General features: G+C 38.3%; 1 pseudogene; it reads right to left on the bottom strand.

Moving 5' to 3' along the window:
* Positions 1 to 4,709: 4,709 nt before the first annotated feature.
* Positions 4,710 to 5,720, bottom strand: LOC118542111 (olfactory receptor 2H2-like; annotated as a pseudogene).
* Positions 5,721 to 17,776: the final 12,056 nt, after the last annotated feature.

Here is a 17,776-nt window from a genome sequence, read left to right as displayed (position 1 = left end):
AGAGATCTGTGGCTATGAGTGTGACCGGGCAACCGTGCTTGTTTTCAGTCCTGGCCTTCACTTATTCCTGCTCAGAACTCTCTTAATGGACCTGTGCTTCTAACCTTTGAGGAGCTATTACCTTTCCTGTCAATAGCTGTCTGTTCAGAATATATGCCTGAACTGTGTTGTGTTCTCTATGGCTCTGTGTCGTGGACTGAATTTTATCCCCTCCAACTCTAAATTCCTATGCTGAAGCCCCAACTCCCAGTACCTCAGACTGTGACTGTATTTAAAGATAGAGACTTCAAAAAGGTAATTAAATTAAAGCACGCTCATTAGCCTCGGTTGTTATTCAATCTGATTGGTGTCCTTATAAGAAGAGGAGGTTAGGGCACATCCATGGGCAGAGAGAAAACCATGTGCACACACAAGAAGGTGGTTATCCACTGGCCAAGGAGAGAGACCTCAGGAGAAGCCAGCCCTGCTGACATGTTTATTTTGGACTTCGCAGCCTCTAAAACTGTGGCAAAATAACTTTCTGTCATTTGAGCTGCCCAACTTAATGTTATGGCAGCCCCAGCAAGCCAGCGCGCTCTAAATGCTCTGATGTAGTTAGTGCAGAAAGTCCATGCCCTTGGGCACTGACGAAAAGGTCTAAATTATATATCAACAGCCAAATGGTCATGGGGCCAAGTAAATGCACTCAGAGATCAAATAAATGATAATGAAATTTTGGCAGCAAGCATATAAAGTGAATGAGTGGGGTTCTAGGAATCAAGTAAAATTTGAAAGCTTTCTTCCACTTCCTCAAGGAAGACTTCACTTAGATGCGATCTACGGTTGAACATAAAACAGAGTTGTGTCCCCTGAGCTTGGATGGTAGAAACAAAGAAGTTATAAAAGAAATTGATGAGCTGTTTAAGAAGAAAGAAAGAAAAAGAAAGTGGGCAGAGGAAAAAGTAGGATGAAGAATGCAAAAGGAAGGGGACAAAATAGTTCTGCCTATAAAGATTATAGGTCGTCAGAAATGTTATGCATTCCATTAGTGAAGTGATTTGCTACTACTCAAGCCTCCTGAGATGAACGAGCAGTTCCCAGGACTGGAGCAGACCAGGCATAGAGACTGAAGGGAGAGAATGATTCAGTCGGCCCTGACGCAATGCCAAGTGTTTGCAGGACACATTCTAATGAGGGGGAGTCCCTGTCGGAGTGATCATGTGTGGAACTGTGCTTCCCGAGCTGTTCTGCTCATGTATATCACCTAGGAACTGGGGAAAACACAGATTCAGGCTTAGTGGGTCTAGGTTAGAACTTGGGATTCTGCATTTCTATCATGCTCCAGGTAACAGATTTGGTGTCATCTCTAAAATCTCACCATGCTGTAGGTCCAAGCTATAGAAACTTTCTCCTATGTTGTTTTTTTTTTTTAAAGTTTTGTGGTTTTTCATTTTACATAAAGTCCATGATGTATTTTTTAAAGATGTTATTTTATTTATTTTTTATATATATATAAATATATATATTTATTTTATTTTTTATTTTTATATATATATAATACTCTGTATTTGTATACACACACACACATATATATATATGCTTGCTGTTATATATATCACCATCCAGGTGATGCTGACACTGTGTATCCCACACTGGAGCAGGGAGGCTGCAGGCCCAAAGACACATGCATTTTACTGCTGGATAGAGGGGATCGCATTAGCAGGTTATGCTTTTGTCGACTTCTTTATTTACATCAACATTTAACTAAAAACAATCCTGTGGAATGCCTTCTCTGAAGATGGATCAAATTTTCCAACTGAAACCTTGCACATTGCATATAAAACAAATATTTAGGAAACATCTGAAAGAAGAGAGAAGAGACCAGCTGGGGGGCCTCAGGATAAAAGGAATGACACTGTGGTGAGGTCCCTGGGTTCTCTGTTTCTTTGTTTGCTTGTTTTTTATTCCTCTATCCCAGACCTGGAGCTGACAAAGCTCTTTTCAACAAATGATGGCTGGAGTAATTGGATATCTGCAAGCTAAATAAGCAAATAAACCTCTGCCCAACCTTACATTTTGTGTGAAAATCAACTAAAATGGGACGCCTTGCTGGCTCTGTCAGTGGAGCATGCAACTCTTGTTCTTGGGGTTGTGTGTTCAAGCCCCATGTTGGATGTAGAGATTACTTAAAAATAATAACATCTTTAAAAAAATGGATCATGGACTTTATGTAAAATGAAAAACCACAAAACTTAAAAAAAAAAAAAACAAAAAAAACAACCTAAGAGAAAATTTCTATAGCTTGGACCTACAACATGGTGAGATTTTAGAGATGACACCAAACGCATGATCCATAAAAGGAAAACTTCCTAAACTGGATTTCATTAGTATTTAAAATGTTTGGGGGCACCTGGGTAACTCAGTCAGTTGGGCATCTGACTGTTGATTTTGGCTCAGGTCGTCATCTCATGGGTTGGGTGAGATCGAGCCCAGATTCGGGCTCCATGATCAGTGCAGAATCTGCTTGAAGATTCTCTCCCTCTGCCCTTCTCCCCACTAGCTCTCTCTCTAGGAAAAATAAATAAATATTAAAAAAAATTTAAGGGGTGCCTGGGTGGCTCAATGGATTAAGTATCTGCCTTCGGCTCAGGTCATGATCTCAGGGTCCTGGGATCGAGTCCTGCATCAGGCTCCCTGCTCAGTGGGGAATCTGTTTCTGCCTCTCACTCTCTGTGCTCTCTGTCTCAAATAAATAAATGAAATCTTAAAAAAATTAAAATGTTTGTTGAGCGAAAGACTTTGTTAAAATGATGAAAAAAAAACAAACTACAGATAGGGAACGGGTATTTCCAAACCATATGTCTGATAAGAAACTTCCAAGTAGAATATATAAGGAAATCTCAAATTCAACAACAGAAAACAATTAAAAAACAGGCAAAGGATGAGCTTCATCGAGGAAGATGCACTGATGAAAGATGAAGAATGTTCATCATTGATAGCCATTAGAGAAATTCAAATTAAAATCAGTGAGATATTCTTAGGCATCTATCAGAATGGGTAAAATTAAAAAAAAATGACAACACTAAATGCTTGCAAGGATGCAGAGAAACTGGATCGCTCATATGTTGTTGGTGGGAAAGGTAAGTTGTATAGCTGCCCTGGGAAGCTTATGGCAGTTTCTTACAAAATTAAACAGCTGTTTACTACATGACCCAGCAATTGCACTCTTAGGCATTTATCCCAGAGAAACACAATTCTAATGACCACACAAAGCCTGTTCATAAATGTTCATAGCAGCTTTATTCTGATAGCCTGTCCTGGAGACAGCTCAGAATCTTTCAATGGGTGAATTAGATGGACTGAAGAATCAATACCCTGGAATATTTGGCAATAAGAAGGAGAAAAAAAAAAAAAACCTATTGATACACACAACAACCTGGATGAGTTTCCAGAGAATTATGCTGAACAAGAAATGCCAATCCCGAAAATGTCAATCCCGAAAGTCTACTTTCTATGTAGTTCTATTTGTATAAAATTCTTGAATTGGCCAAAATGTAGAAACACAGGATAGATGGGTTGATGCCAAGATTTAAGCAGGTGTGATGGGGCTGGGAGAGAAGCAGGTGTGACTGTCAAAGGCAATGGGAAGGATGCTGTGTGTGGGGAAATACTCTGTGTCTTCTGTGTATCAATGTCAGTATGCTTGCTGTTATATTGTCGTGCAGTTTTGCAAGATGTTACCATTGGTGGACACTGGGTAATGGGTCTATGGGATATCTATTAATTCTTACAGCTGCACATGCATCTACAATTACCTCAAAATACAATGTTTCATTTAAAATAAATCCAGTGTAGCAGGCACAGTGAGAATGCCTTTATAGCCATAAGATTGTAACGCTTTTGAGATTACTGTTTTCTTTAGGGTATTGCAAGAATGAGCACTCCTGTACTTGCTTCTTGTCATTATTCTGGTCAGACATGGAGCTCTTGCTTAACAGAAAGTGATGTGTGGGAATTACACTGAGAGTAATCCATAAGATGACCATGATGGTGCCTTCCCCTTGATTAGATTTGTATTCTGGGTTGCTTTCGTAGTGTCAAGAGTTATGAGAAGTGCCAGCTGTGAAGTCTGTGGCTTACAGCTCTGGACCCACACTCATCACTCAGCTTCATGGTGAGGCTGGTGCTGCGAGTGTGCATGCCATATTTCTGCTTCGCTTGATCATTTCTCATTAGGCCTCATGCAAAGGGGGTGATAGAGGCAAGTGGGCTGCTTGTGGGCTGGTGTTGGGAAGGAGATGTGCTCTTGCTTGGTTTCTTTCCTGTTCATTTAATCTCTAAGGGCATTATATTAGGTAAAAGCAGTTGAATGAAGATGCTCCACTGAGTGGTGAGCAAAACCAGTGTTTCTTCAATGACATCAGCCCAGCCAGCAATGCTTCTGACTCAGAAGTAGGAGGTCCAGAAACGTATGCTCCCTGGGGCCTCTTCTCTGGGCCACCAGTTTTAAAAATTCCTGTTCTTTCTTTGTGTCCCCCTAGTGCTAGGGGGTGCTTCTTTTTGCCTTTTCCTTCCTCCAATATCTAGTTAATAATTCCTTGTAATAAATGCCCTCTTTTTGTTTTTATAATGGAAGTGGTGTCTACTTCCTGATGGTAGCCTGACAAGAACAATGTTACTCCTACATTTTTGTTTAAGGATAACAGTTTCAGGTGCATCAAATTTACCTTTCATTGGTCCACTGTCTGTGCAAAGCGGGCTAAGGTCCCCTCCACTAGAGGTGATAGTTGAGTCCTCATGCGTGAGATACCACACGTCTGAGCAAATGAACTGGACAAAAGCTGATCTCCCCTCCAGTCTGAGCCTCTCCTTCCCTCTTCACTGGCCATTCTGTCTTTCCATAAGAGCCTCTTGAAAGCCCCCTTTATGTCCTTGTTCCTCAAAGTGTAGATGAGGGGGTTGAGAGTGGGGGTCACCACAGTGTAGAAAAGAGTTAGAACTTGCCTCCCTTCCGGGAGAAGTGACTCCGGGGTCGGATGTAAACGGCAGTGACACTGCAGTAGAAGAGAAAGACAACCACCAGGTGGGAAGAGCAGGTGCGGAAGGCCTTGCTCCTGCCTTCCCGGGATGGGATGGCCAGCACCGCCTGGGCTATGTGGCCGTAGGAGACAAGGATGAGCAGGAGCGGCCCCAGCAGGAAGATGGCACCCATCACTGAGATCTGGAGCTCGTTGATATGTGTGTCTCCGCAGGCCAGGCGGATCAGCGCAGGGACCTCACAGACAAAGTCGTCAACCCGGTGGTGACGGCAAAAGGGGAGTTTCATGGTGGTGGGAGACTGCAACAAGGTGCCGAAAATCCCACTTGCCCAGACCAGGAACGCCAGCTTGTGACACAGGGGCGGGTGCATGATTACCGCATGGTGCAGGGGTGAGCACACTGCCACGCAGCGATCGAAGGCCATGACCAGCAGCAGCACACACTGCAGCTCCCAGTCCCAGGAAGAGGTAGAGCTGGACTGCACATCCCAGGTAGCTGATGGTCTTGTCCGAGCCTCAGAAATTGACCAGCATCTGGGAGATCCAGCTGGTGGTAAAGCAGAGGTCCAGGATGGAGAGGTGGGCGAGGAAGTAGTACATGGGGGTGTGCAGGTGGGCGTCTAGGTGAGACAGGAGTATGATGGTGGTGTTGCCCACGAGGGTGACTGTGTAAAAGACAGACGCAGTCACAGATAGGGTCATTTCTAGCCTGGGGTTATCCGAGAGGCCCAAGAGGATGAAGCCATCTGGGATGGTGCCATTGGCATATCTATCCAGCACCCACCTGGAACTGCAAGGAGCAACACATCAATTAGAATATCACCTCCAAGAGGTAGAGAAAAGTGATTTTTGATTTTAGAAAATTGCCCTTTCTTTGTTAATAGTTTCTCTAAACTTTTACTGGCTTTTCTTTTATCTCAGTCCCTTTTTGGACATTTTCATCTGTTAATTTCTTCAAACTTGGATGGTTTTGGCAAACTCCTAGAACATGACACTGTGGTGTATTATTATTTAAAACTAACCCTTCCCACTATGACAACTTATGCCAACAAACTGGATAACTAGATAAAATGGAGAAAAACTGGGTGCCTGAGTGGCTCAGATGGTTAAGCGTCTGCCTTCGGCTCAGGTCATGATCCCAGGGTCCTGGGATCGAGTCCCGCATCGGGCTCTCTGCTCCTTGGGAGCCTGCTTCTCCCTCTGCCTCTCTCTCTCTCTCTGTCTCTCATGAATAAATAAATAAAATCTTAAAAAAAAAAAAAAAAAAAAAAGAAAAAAAGAAAATGGAGAAAAACTTTAGAAACATACAAACTACCAAAACTGAATCAGGAAGACATAGAAAATCTGAATAGATCAATTACTATTATAGAGAGTGAATCAGTAATAAAAAAATCTCCCAAAAAAGAAAAACCTAGGACTAGATGTCTTCACTGGTGAATTTTACCAAACATTTCTAAAAGAAATAACACCAAACCTTCTCAAACTTTTCCAAAAAAAAATCAGAGGAAAGAAAACTCCCAAATTCATTTAACAAGGGCAGCATTACCTTAATACAAACTCCAGATAAAGACACCACCAGAAAAGAGAACAACAGACCAACACCCTCATGAATATAGATGCAAATATTCTCAGTAAAATGTTAGCACGCTGAATTCGGTAGCACATTAAAAGGATCATGTCCCACAATCAGCAGAACTTATCCCTGGGATGCAAGGGTGGTTTAATATATGCAAATCAATCAATGTGATCCATCACATTAATACAATGAAAGACAAAATTATACAATTATTTCACTACAAGTGGAATAAATATTTGACAAAATTCAATATTGTAAATAGAATCATTCTTTTTCCAGATAATTCATCATTAGTGTATAGAAATATTACTGATTTCTGTTTGTTAACTTTGTGCCCTGAAACGTTACTGAATTTGTTAGTTTTTTGGTGGAGTTTTTATGATTTTCTTTACATAAAATCATGTCATCTGCAAATAAGAACATTTTACTTCTTCCTTTCCAATTCTGATGGCTTTTGTTTCTTTTTCTTGCCTGATTATTTCAACCTATGTCAAGGATTTTTTTTTTTCCATTTTTTCCTTTTAGGAGTTTTATGGTTTCAGATCTTACATTGAAGTTTTTAAACTATTTTGAGTTAACTTTTGTCAGTGATATAAGACAAGAGTCTAATTTTATTCTATTACATGTGAATATCCAATCTTGACAGCATGATTTCTTGAAGAAACTGTTTTTTTGTGTGTTAGTTCTGGGGCTCGCTCATCAAATATTAGTTGACTATATATGCATGGTTTTATTTCTGGGTTCTCTATTCCATTCTTTTGATGTAGTTACCTGTTTTTATGTTAGTACCACACTGTTTTGATTACCATGACTTTATAGTATAGCTTCAAATTAGGAAGTGTAATGTCTTTTGTTTTATTCTTCTTCATAATTGCTTTGGCAATTCAGGGTCATTTGTGGTTCCAAATAAATTCTAAAATTGATTTTTCTACTTCTGTAAAAATGCCATTGAATTCTTACAGGATTGCATTGAATCTATACATGGCTTTTTGATAGTATTGACATTACAAGAATATTAGTCCTTCCAATTCACAAACACAAGATACCTTTCTTTTTTTTTTATATATTTTTTTAATTTTTAAAAAATTTTTTTTATTGTTATGTTAATCCCCATACATTACATCATTAGTTTTAGATATAGTGTTCCATGATTCATTGTTTGTACATAACACCCAGTGCTCCATGCAGAACGTGCCCTCCTCAATACCCATCACCAGGCTAACCCATCCTCCCACCCCCCTCCCCTCTAGAACCCTCAGTTTGTTTTTCAGAGTCCATTGTCTCTCATAGTTCTTCTCCCCCTCTGATTTCCCCCCCTTCATTCTTCCCCTCCTGCTACATTCTTCTTCTTCTTTTTTTCTTTCTTAACATATATTGCATTATTTGTTTCAGAGGTACAGATCTGAGATTCAACAGTCTTGCACAATTCACAGCGCTTACCAGAACACATACCCTCCCCAGTGTCCATCACCCAGTCACAAGATACCTTTCTATTTATTTGTGTCCTACACTATTTCTTTCACCAATGTGTTATAATTTTTAGAGTGGAGATCTTTCACCTCCTTTGTTAAGTGTTTTCTTAAGTATTTTACTTTTTTGATGACATTGCCTGATCAATCTGGCTAGAATTTTCAGTACTATGTTGAATAAATGCAGTGAGAGAGTACACTCTTTTCTTCTTGTTGATCTTAGAGGAAAAGCTCTCAACTCAACCTTTCAAAATTGAGTACAGTATTAGCTGTGGGCTTGTCATAGATAGCCTTTATTACTTCAAGCCACATTCCTTCTATACCTAATTTGTCAAGAGTATTTTTTTGAATAGGTTGGCAATGTTTTTTGAATATGACACATAAAGCACAAGCAACATAATAAAAAATAAACAAGCGAACAGACATCAAACTAAAAAGCTTCTGCACAGCAAAAGAAATAATCATCAGAATGAAAAGGCAACTTATGGAATAGGAGAAAATATTTGCAAATCTTGTATCTGATAAGGGATAAATATCCAGAATATATAAAGAACTCATACAACACAACACAATACACACACACACTTAACTAAAAGATGAGCAAAGGACCTGAACAGAATTTTTTCCAACAAAGATATACAAAAGGCCAACAGGTACATGAAAAGATGTTCAACCTCACTAGTTGTTAGAGAAACACAAATCAAAACCACAATAAAATATTACCTCATGATTGTTGAAATAATCATTATGAAAAAGACAAGGGATAATAAATACTAGTGTGGATGTGAAGAAAAGGGATCCTTGTTTACTGTTGGTGAGATTGTAAATTGGTATAGCCACTATGGAAAACTGTATAGGATCTTGAAAAAATTAAAAATATCCCTACTATATGATGCAGTAATTCCACTCCTGGGAATCTGTCCAAAGCAAATGAAACAATAACTAGAAGATACTTGCACCCACATGTTCATACCAGCACTATATACAATAGCCAAGACACAGAAACAACCTAAGTGTCCATTGACAGATGACTGGGTAAAGAATTTGTTATATAGGCCATAATTAGATATAAGAAAATTGTAACTAAAAAGATGTGAAATATGACACATATACATAAAATATGGAGGGAGTGAAAAAAAGAAAGAATTTTTTAAAAATGTGTTTGAACTTAAATGATCATCAACTTAATATAGACTGCTATATACTTAAGATGTTATATATGAACCTCATGGTAACCACAAAGCCAAAACTCATGCTAAATAGATAAAAATGAAGGGAAAGAGCCAAATATAACACTTCAGAAACTCATCAGTTATAGTGAAAAAGAGCAGGAGAAGAAAGGAACAGAGAAAAACTACAAAACAATGAGAAATCAATGAACAAAATGGCAATACATACATACCTATCAATAATTACTTTAGATATAAATGACCTAAATGCTCCAATCAAAAGACATAGGGTGGTAGAATGAATTAAAAAAAAAAAAAATCTGTATGCTGCCTGCAAGAGACTCATCTTAGACCTAAAGATACATATAGACTAAAAGTCAATAGATGGAAAGATATTTACCATGCAAATGGAAGCAAGACAACAGCAACAAGAACAAATGGGGTAGTAATGCTTATATCAGGCAAAATAGACTTTAAAACAAAGACTGTGACAATAGACAAAGAAAGGCATTACATAATGATAAAGGGATCAATCCAACAAGAGGGTATAACAATTGTAAATATCTATGCACCCAACAAAGGAGCACCTAAATACATAAAGCAAATATTAATGGAAATAAAGAGAGAAATTGATGGTAATACAATAATAGTAGGGACTTTAACATACCCCTTTCATCAATAGATAGATCATCAATGCAGAAAATCAATAAGGAAATAATATCTTTGAATAATATATTAGATCAGATGGACATAACAGATACATAGAAACCATTCCATCAAACAAAACAAAACACACATCCTTTTCAAGTACACATAGAACATGCTCCAGAATACATCACATATTAGGCCATAAAACAAGCCTCAATAAATTAAAAAAATACTGAAATCATACCATGCATCTTTTCCAACCACAACAGTATGAAACTAGAAATAAATCACAAGGAAAAAAAAACTGGAGAAAAGCAAAAACATGTGGAGGCTAAACAACAAGTTACTAAACAACCAATGTGTCAACACACCAATCAAAGAAAAAATTTAAAAAATACATAGAGACAAATGAAAATAAAAACACAATGGCCCAAACTCTTCAGAACACAGGGAAAGCAGTTCTATGAAGGAAATATATAGTGGTGTAGGCCTATCTCAAGAAACAAGAAAAAGCTCAAATAAACAATCTCAAACCTCATAACTAAAGGAACTGGAAAAAGAAGAACAAGTAAAGCCCAAGGTGAGTAGAAGGAGGGAAATAATAAAGATTAGACTGGAAATAAATGACATAGGGACAAAAAAAAAAAAAAAAAAAAAAGAAAAAAATCAATGAAACCAAAAGCTGGTTCTTTGAAAAGATCAATAAAATTGACAAACCTTTAGCCAGACTCATCAAAGAAGGAAGAAAGAAAGAAAGGAAGAAAGAAAGAAAGAAAGAAAGAAAGAAGGAAAGAAGGAAAGAAAGAAAGAATGAAAGAAAGAAAGAAAAGAAAGAAAGAGAAAGGACTTAAATAAACAAAAGCAGAAATGAAGGAGGGGAAATTACAACTGACACCACAGAAATACAAAGAATTATAAAATAATACCATGAAAAACTATATGCCAACAAATTGGACAACCTAGAAAAAGTGAATAAATCCTAAAAACATGCAATCTTCCAAAACTGAATCAGGAAGAAATAGAAAATCTGAACAGATCAATGACTAGTAACAAAAGTGAATTGGTGATCAAAAAACTACTAAAAAAATAAAAGTCCAGAACCAGATGGCTTCACAGGTGAATTTTACAAAAAATTTGAAGAAGAGTTAATACCTATTCTCAAATTATTCCAAAAATGTAGAAGATGAAGAAAAGCTTCCAAATTCATTCCATGAGGCCAGCATAACCCTCATATCAAAATCAGACAGACTCCACAAAGAAAACTACAGACCAATATCCTTGATAAGCATAGATGTAAAAATCCTCAACAAAATATTAGCAAACCAAGTCAAACAATACATTAGAAGGATCATTCACCATGATCAAGTGGGATTTATTTCAGGGATGCAAGAATGGTTCAATAATCACAAATGAATCCATGCCATACATCACATCAACAAAACAAAGGATAAAAATCATATGATCACTCAATAGATGAAGAGAAAGTATTTACAAAATCCAACATCCATTCCCAATGAAAACTCTCAACAAAGTGGGTTTAGAGGGAACATAGCTCAATATAATTATTGCCATATGTGAAAAACCTATAGCTACCATCATAGTGGTGAAAAACTAACAGCTTTTTCCCTAAGGTCAGGAACAAAACAAGGATGCCCATTCTCACCACCTTTATTCAACATAGTATTGGAAATCCTGGCCACAGAAATCAGAAAAGATAAAGACATAAGAGGCATCCATATTGGTAAAGAAGGAGTTAAACAATCATTATTTGCAGATGACATAATACTATACATAGGAAATCCTAAATACTCCACCAAAAACTACTAGGAGTAATAAATGAATTCAGTAAAGTTGTAGGATATAAAATTAACATAGAGAAACAGGTTGCATTTCTATACACTAATAATGAAGTCACAGAAACAGAAATTAAGAAAACATTTTCCATTTATGGTTGCACCAAAAATAATAAAATACCTAGGAATAAACTTAACCAAGGAGGTGAAGGACTATACTCTCAAACTATAAAAAATTGATGAAAGGAATTGAAGATGGCACAAATAGAAAGATATTCCGTGCTCATGATTTAGAAGAACTAATATTGTTAAAATGCCCACAATACTCAAAGCAATCTATACATTTAATGCACTCCCTATAAAAAGACCAACAGCATTTTCCGAAAAACTAGAACAAATAATCCTAAAATTTGTATGGAACCACAAAACACCCTGTATAGCCAAAGCAATCTTGAGAAGGAAAAAATAAAGCTGGAGATATCACAATTCCAGATTTCAAGATATAATATAAGGCTGTGGTAATAAAAACAGTGTTATACTGGCACAAAATAGATTCAAAGATCAATGGAACAGAATAGAAAGCCCAGAAATAGACCCAAACTTTTATAATCAATTAATCTATGACAAAGAAGGCAAGAATATACAAAGTCAGTCTCTTCAACAAATGGTGTTGGGATGAGATAGCTACATGCAAAGCAATGAAACTGGACCATTTCTTATACCATACACAAAAATAAACTCAAGGTGGATTAAAGACCTAAAAGTAACACCTGAAACCATAAAAATCCTAGATGAGACACAGGCAATAATTTCTCTGACATTGGCCATAGCAACATTTTTCTAGATATGTCTCCTGAGGCAAGGGAAACAAAAGCACAAATAAACTCTTGGGACTTCCTCAAAATAAAAAGTTCCTGCACAGTGAAGTAAACAATGAAACTAAAAGGCAACCTACTAAATGGGAATATTTGCAAGTGATATATTCAATAAAGGATTAATATCCAAAATATTTAAGGAATTATACCACTCAGCATCAAAACAAGCAAACAATTCAATACAATTAAAAAAGGGGCAGAAAAAGTGAATGGACATTTTCCCAAAAAAGACATATAAATGGCCAACAGACACATGAGAAGATGCTCAAAATCACACATCATCAGGGAAATACAGATCCAAACCACAATGAGAGATCATTTTACACCTGTCAGAATGGCTAAAATCAACAACACAAGAAATAACAAGTGTTGGCAAGGATGTGGAGAAAAAAGGAAATCTCATACACTGTTGGTGGAAATGTAAATTGGTACAGCCACTGTGGAAAACAGGAAGGAGTTTCCTCAAAAAGTTAAAAATAGAAATACCATATGATCCAATAATCCCACTACTGAGTATTTATCCAAAAAAACCAAAAACACTACTTTGAAAAGATACATGCATCCCTATATTTATTGCAGCATTATTTATAATAGCCAAGATAAGGAAGCAATCTCTATCCATTGATAGACGAATGGGTAAAGAAGATGTGGTATGTGTGTGTATATGTGTGTGCATGTGTGTGTGTAATGGAATATTACACTGACATTAAAAAAGACTGCGCAATTTGCAACAACATGGATGGACTTAAAGGGTATTATGCTAAGTGAAATAAGTCAAACTGAGAAAGACAAATATATGATTTTACTCACATGTGGAAATTAAGAAAAACCAAATAAACAAACAAGCAATAGCAGAATCAGACCTACAAATACAGAGAACACACTGATGGCTGCCAGAGGCATGGAGGGTGGGGGTGTTCATTTTTTTTTTTTTATTATGTTCTGTTAATCACCATACATTACATCATTAGTTTTTGATGTAGTGTTCCATGATTCATTGTTTGTGCATAACACCCAGTGCTCCATGCAGAACGTGCCCTCCTTAATACCCATCACCAGGCTAACCCATCCCTCCACCCCCCTCCCCTCTAGAACCCTCAGTTTGTTTTTCAGAGTCCACAGTCTCTCATGGTTCGTCTCCCCCTCCGATTTTCCCCCCTTCATTCTTCCCCTCCTGCTATCTTCTTCTTCTTCTTTTTTTTTAACATATAATGTATTATTTGTTTCAGAGGTACAGATCTGTGATTCAACAGTCTTGCACAATTCACAGTGCTCACCATAACACATACCCTCCCCAATGTCTATCACCCAGCCACCCCATCCCTCCCACCCCCCACCGCTCCAGCAACCCTCAGTTTGTTTCCTGAGATTAAGAATTCCTCATATCAGTGAGGTCATATGATACATGTCTTTCTCTGATTGACTTATTTCGCTCAGCATAACACCCTCCAGTTCCATCCACATTGTTGCAAATGGCAAGATTTCATTCCTTTTGATGGCTGCATAATATTCCATTGTATATATATACCACCTCTTCTTTATCCATTCATCTGTCAATGGACATCTTGGCTCTTTCCACAGTTTGGCTATTGTGGACATTGCTGCTATAAACATCGGGGTGCACGTACCCTTTCGGATCCCTACTTTTGTATCTTTGGGGTAAATACCCAGTAGTGCAATTGCTAGATCATATGGTAGCTCTATTTTCAACTTTTTGAGGAACCTCCATACTGTTTTCCAGAGTGGCTGCACCAGCTTGCATTCCCGCCAACAGTGTAGGAGGGTTCCCCTTTCTCCGCACCCCCGCCAACATCTGTCATTTCCTGACTTGTTAATTTTAGCCATTCTGACTGGTGTGAGGTGGTATCTCATTGAGGTTTTGATTTGGATTTCCCTGATGCCAAGCGATGTTGAGCACTTTTTCATGTGTCTGTTGGCCGTTTGGATGTCTTCTTTGGAAAAATGTCTGTTCATGTCTTCTGCCCATTTCTTGATTGGATTCTTTGTTCTTTTGGTGTTGAGATTAAGAAGTTCTTTATAGATTTTGGATACTAGCCCTTTATCTGATATGTCATTTGCAAGTATCTTCTCGGGTGGGGGTGTTTAAAATGGGTGAAGCAGAGTGGGTGGTACAGGCTTCCAGTTACAGAACGAATAAGTCATGGGGATGAAAGATACAGCCAAAGGGAATATAGTCAGTGGAATTGTAATAGTGTCATACGGTGACAGATGGTAGCTACACATAACATATAAGCTTGTCAAATCACCAAGTTGTACACCTGAAACTAATGTAACATTGTGTGTCAACAGTACTCAAGTAAAAAATTAAAAAATAAAATTTATGATATATATATACATGATGGAACATTATTCAGCCATAAAAAGAGGAAATCTTGTCAATTATAACAATATTGATGGACCTTGAGGATCTTTTAAGTGAAATTAGACAGAGAAAGACAAGTACTGTTGATCTCACTTATATGTGAAATGTAAAAACAAAAACAAAAACAAAAACAGAAAACCATGAACTCCTAGAGAAAGAGATGAGATTTGTGGTTACCCCAGATTTGTGGTTGGAAGTAAGGGCAATTGCAGGAAGGTGGTCAACAGTTACCAGCTTCCAGTTATAAAGTAAATTAGCACTGGGAATGTGTGTATAAATGATGTTTAATGCTGCTGTAGGCTGTATAGGAAATTTGCTGAGAGTAGATCCTAAGAGTTCTCATCACAAGGAGAGAATTTTCTCTCTCTCTCTCTCTTTTTTTTTTTTTGCTTTTTGTTATTGTATCTATATGAGAAATGGGTGTGATCATTTCATACTATATGTGAGTCAAACCATGATGCAGTAACTTATACAGTGATGTGTATCAATTATATCTTAATAAGCTGGACAACAACCTGCCTACCTTTGTCATCCTTTTGGAAATAGCATCATTTGATTCTTCTACCCTTTTCTTTAGAATCAAGGCTACCCTTTTGTTTCTGCTTATGTTATTTTAGGTTGAAATTTGTGTTTTCTATCTGGAAAAAAAAAAAAACTCCAAACAAATCCACTTTTGTGCTCATCCTGAGTCATGTCTACCTTTTTCCTAATGAGCAGAATTTGACATCTAATATGTCACTCAGTGATATTTCCATTGATCATTGATGAAACCACCATGGTTTTGAGAACTAATGATGTATTTTATGAGAGTGCATGTTCTGTGCTCTCCTATTTGAAGTTGTGACAGAGGTTGGCAGCAAACAGCCACACAGGTGCTCTCCTCCCATGTCTGGAAGAACCTAGACCAGGGGGTCTTGGAGCATATTAATTTACTAGATATGCTTGTCCCATTTGGCCCTCACTCCATGGAGTTGGCCATGTTTTTTCCTAATATACATGTCTGCAAGTCTCAACTTCTTATGTGACTGAATATCAAAATGGTCCCAGGGACATTTTCAAACTGTTTATATGGTACAGCTGACTACACCACTTCAGTATGTGAGGGTCTCTGCTGATACGAGGTGTTATTACTACTGCAGTGTCTTTCCTGATGGTCTTGCTTGTGCAAGCTGCGTTAAAGTAGGGCTAAGAACACCTTAGTCTGTTCATTGCAAGTCTTTCCTATGCAACCAGCACTGGGCGGTCCAACAGGCTGTGCTCTGGACCCGAACTCTGCCAATACCCCAAGGCAATGGCTTTGTGGTTCCTCCTCAGGAAAATGGTCCCTACACGTGCCTTTCCTGCCCCATCTTTCTACCTGTCCAGCCTTAATTCATGTAAAACCCCAGTTGTAGTTATAGTTGGTGATAAGCAGTAGAGAATCTGGGCATACCTTTGGGCAGGCCAGGCAAATCTAAAACAGAGCAGAGTCACAACAAAAGGAGTATCCACTGAGGAAAGAGCACTCTCTCACCTAGTGCACATGTTGGGGGACTAGGAAGTATTTCTGTGGTGCATATTATGGACCTCATGATAGAAGTTGGTCCCCCATTGCATCCTGCACAGTGATCTTCTGACAATTCTCCTGCCATGCCATTTGCTGACCTCACTGATCCTGTCCACTCGTGCATGCAAGGGCTCCCACCTTCCCCCTGGATGTCCTCCAGCAACCCTGATGATGAGGATATCATGGCATCTGCTACCTGTAAGGACTTACAGAAATTAGTTTTACAACAGCTACTTGGAATTTAGGGAAATATTCTCTTGGCTGCTACTTAACGATGTAATATACTTCATTTCTCTCCCCATCTGCATCTAAATACGTGAATTGCCAACAATTTTCAGTTTGTACTGTCAATGCATACCTGCTGTAGTTTTTATTACTATTTAAATTATTAATATATTAAGTTCTAGTATTAATCAAATTGATATTAAATCTTAATGACAAAATAAATACATCTTACTTTTTTACTTTTACTCATGTAATTTCATGCCCAATCCCATTTTCATTCTTATGTGGCAGTTGGCTATGTCCTCTTACAGATGGATAAGCTACATGTCTACATGTTGTGGCAAGTGCCTGGCAATGGACACTCAAAGGGCAGATTGCTCTGCCCTTAGCTGAGGATATCGATTTCTGAAGTTTCTGAAAATGCAGAGAACCGTTGAGCAGGGAAAACACATACACTAATCTCAATCCCTTTTGAGTATGTGCCTGGAATGTGTTCCTTTCCCCTTTCCCCCTCAGCCTATCAAATCACCGCTGTTCCCAAAGACATCACTTAGGTTCCCACTTCTTGCTCAGAGGATTTTAGGGTATAGTATTTCAGCCTAGGTTTGGTCACTGCGTGAGCAGCGGAGTAAATGACTTACCTCCAGAACACCATAGTTGTTGAAGGGGGGCTGGGATTAGAGACCTGCTTTTATTAGCATCTCGGTGCACAGAATCAGGGAGAGATAATGGCCCTGGAAATTTCCTGCCTATCCCAGAAAGACTCCGCCCGCTGATAAGGCCACTGGGACCTCTTCCCAGATGAAAATTAGCCTTTCATCTGAGTGTCTTCTGTGGCGGGCTCTCTGTCATCTCGGTGCTTATCTGTACCTGCTCTGAGCGATCAGGGATGGGGACCCTTGTGGGCACACCATGGAGGACTTCCCTCCTGTCTTCTAAGCTGCTTAAATCAGACTTGTTCATAAATCAATTCTGTCAATAGAAGGCTCAATAAATCCTATTGGTCTTTGGAGTCTTGTCCTCAGACTGGCTCTCATCCTCATGGTTTCCTCTGGCCAGGTGTCTGCATTGGGA

The sequence above is a fragment of the Halichoerus grypus genome, chromosome 2 (assembly GCF_964656455.1).
Source record: "Halichoerus grypus chromosome 2, mHalGry1.hap1.1, whole genome shotgun sequence".
Classification (NCBI taxonomy): Eukaryota; Metazoa; Chordata; class Mammalia; order Carnivora; family Phocidae; genus Halichoerus; species Halichoerus grypus.
Note: the sequence above shows the minus strand (reverse complement) of the source record. Positions and strands in the feature narration are given on the sequence as shown.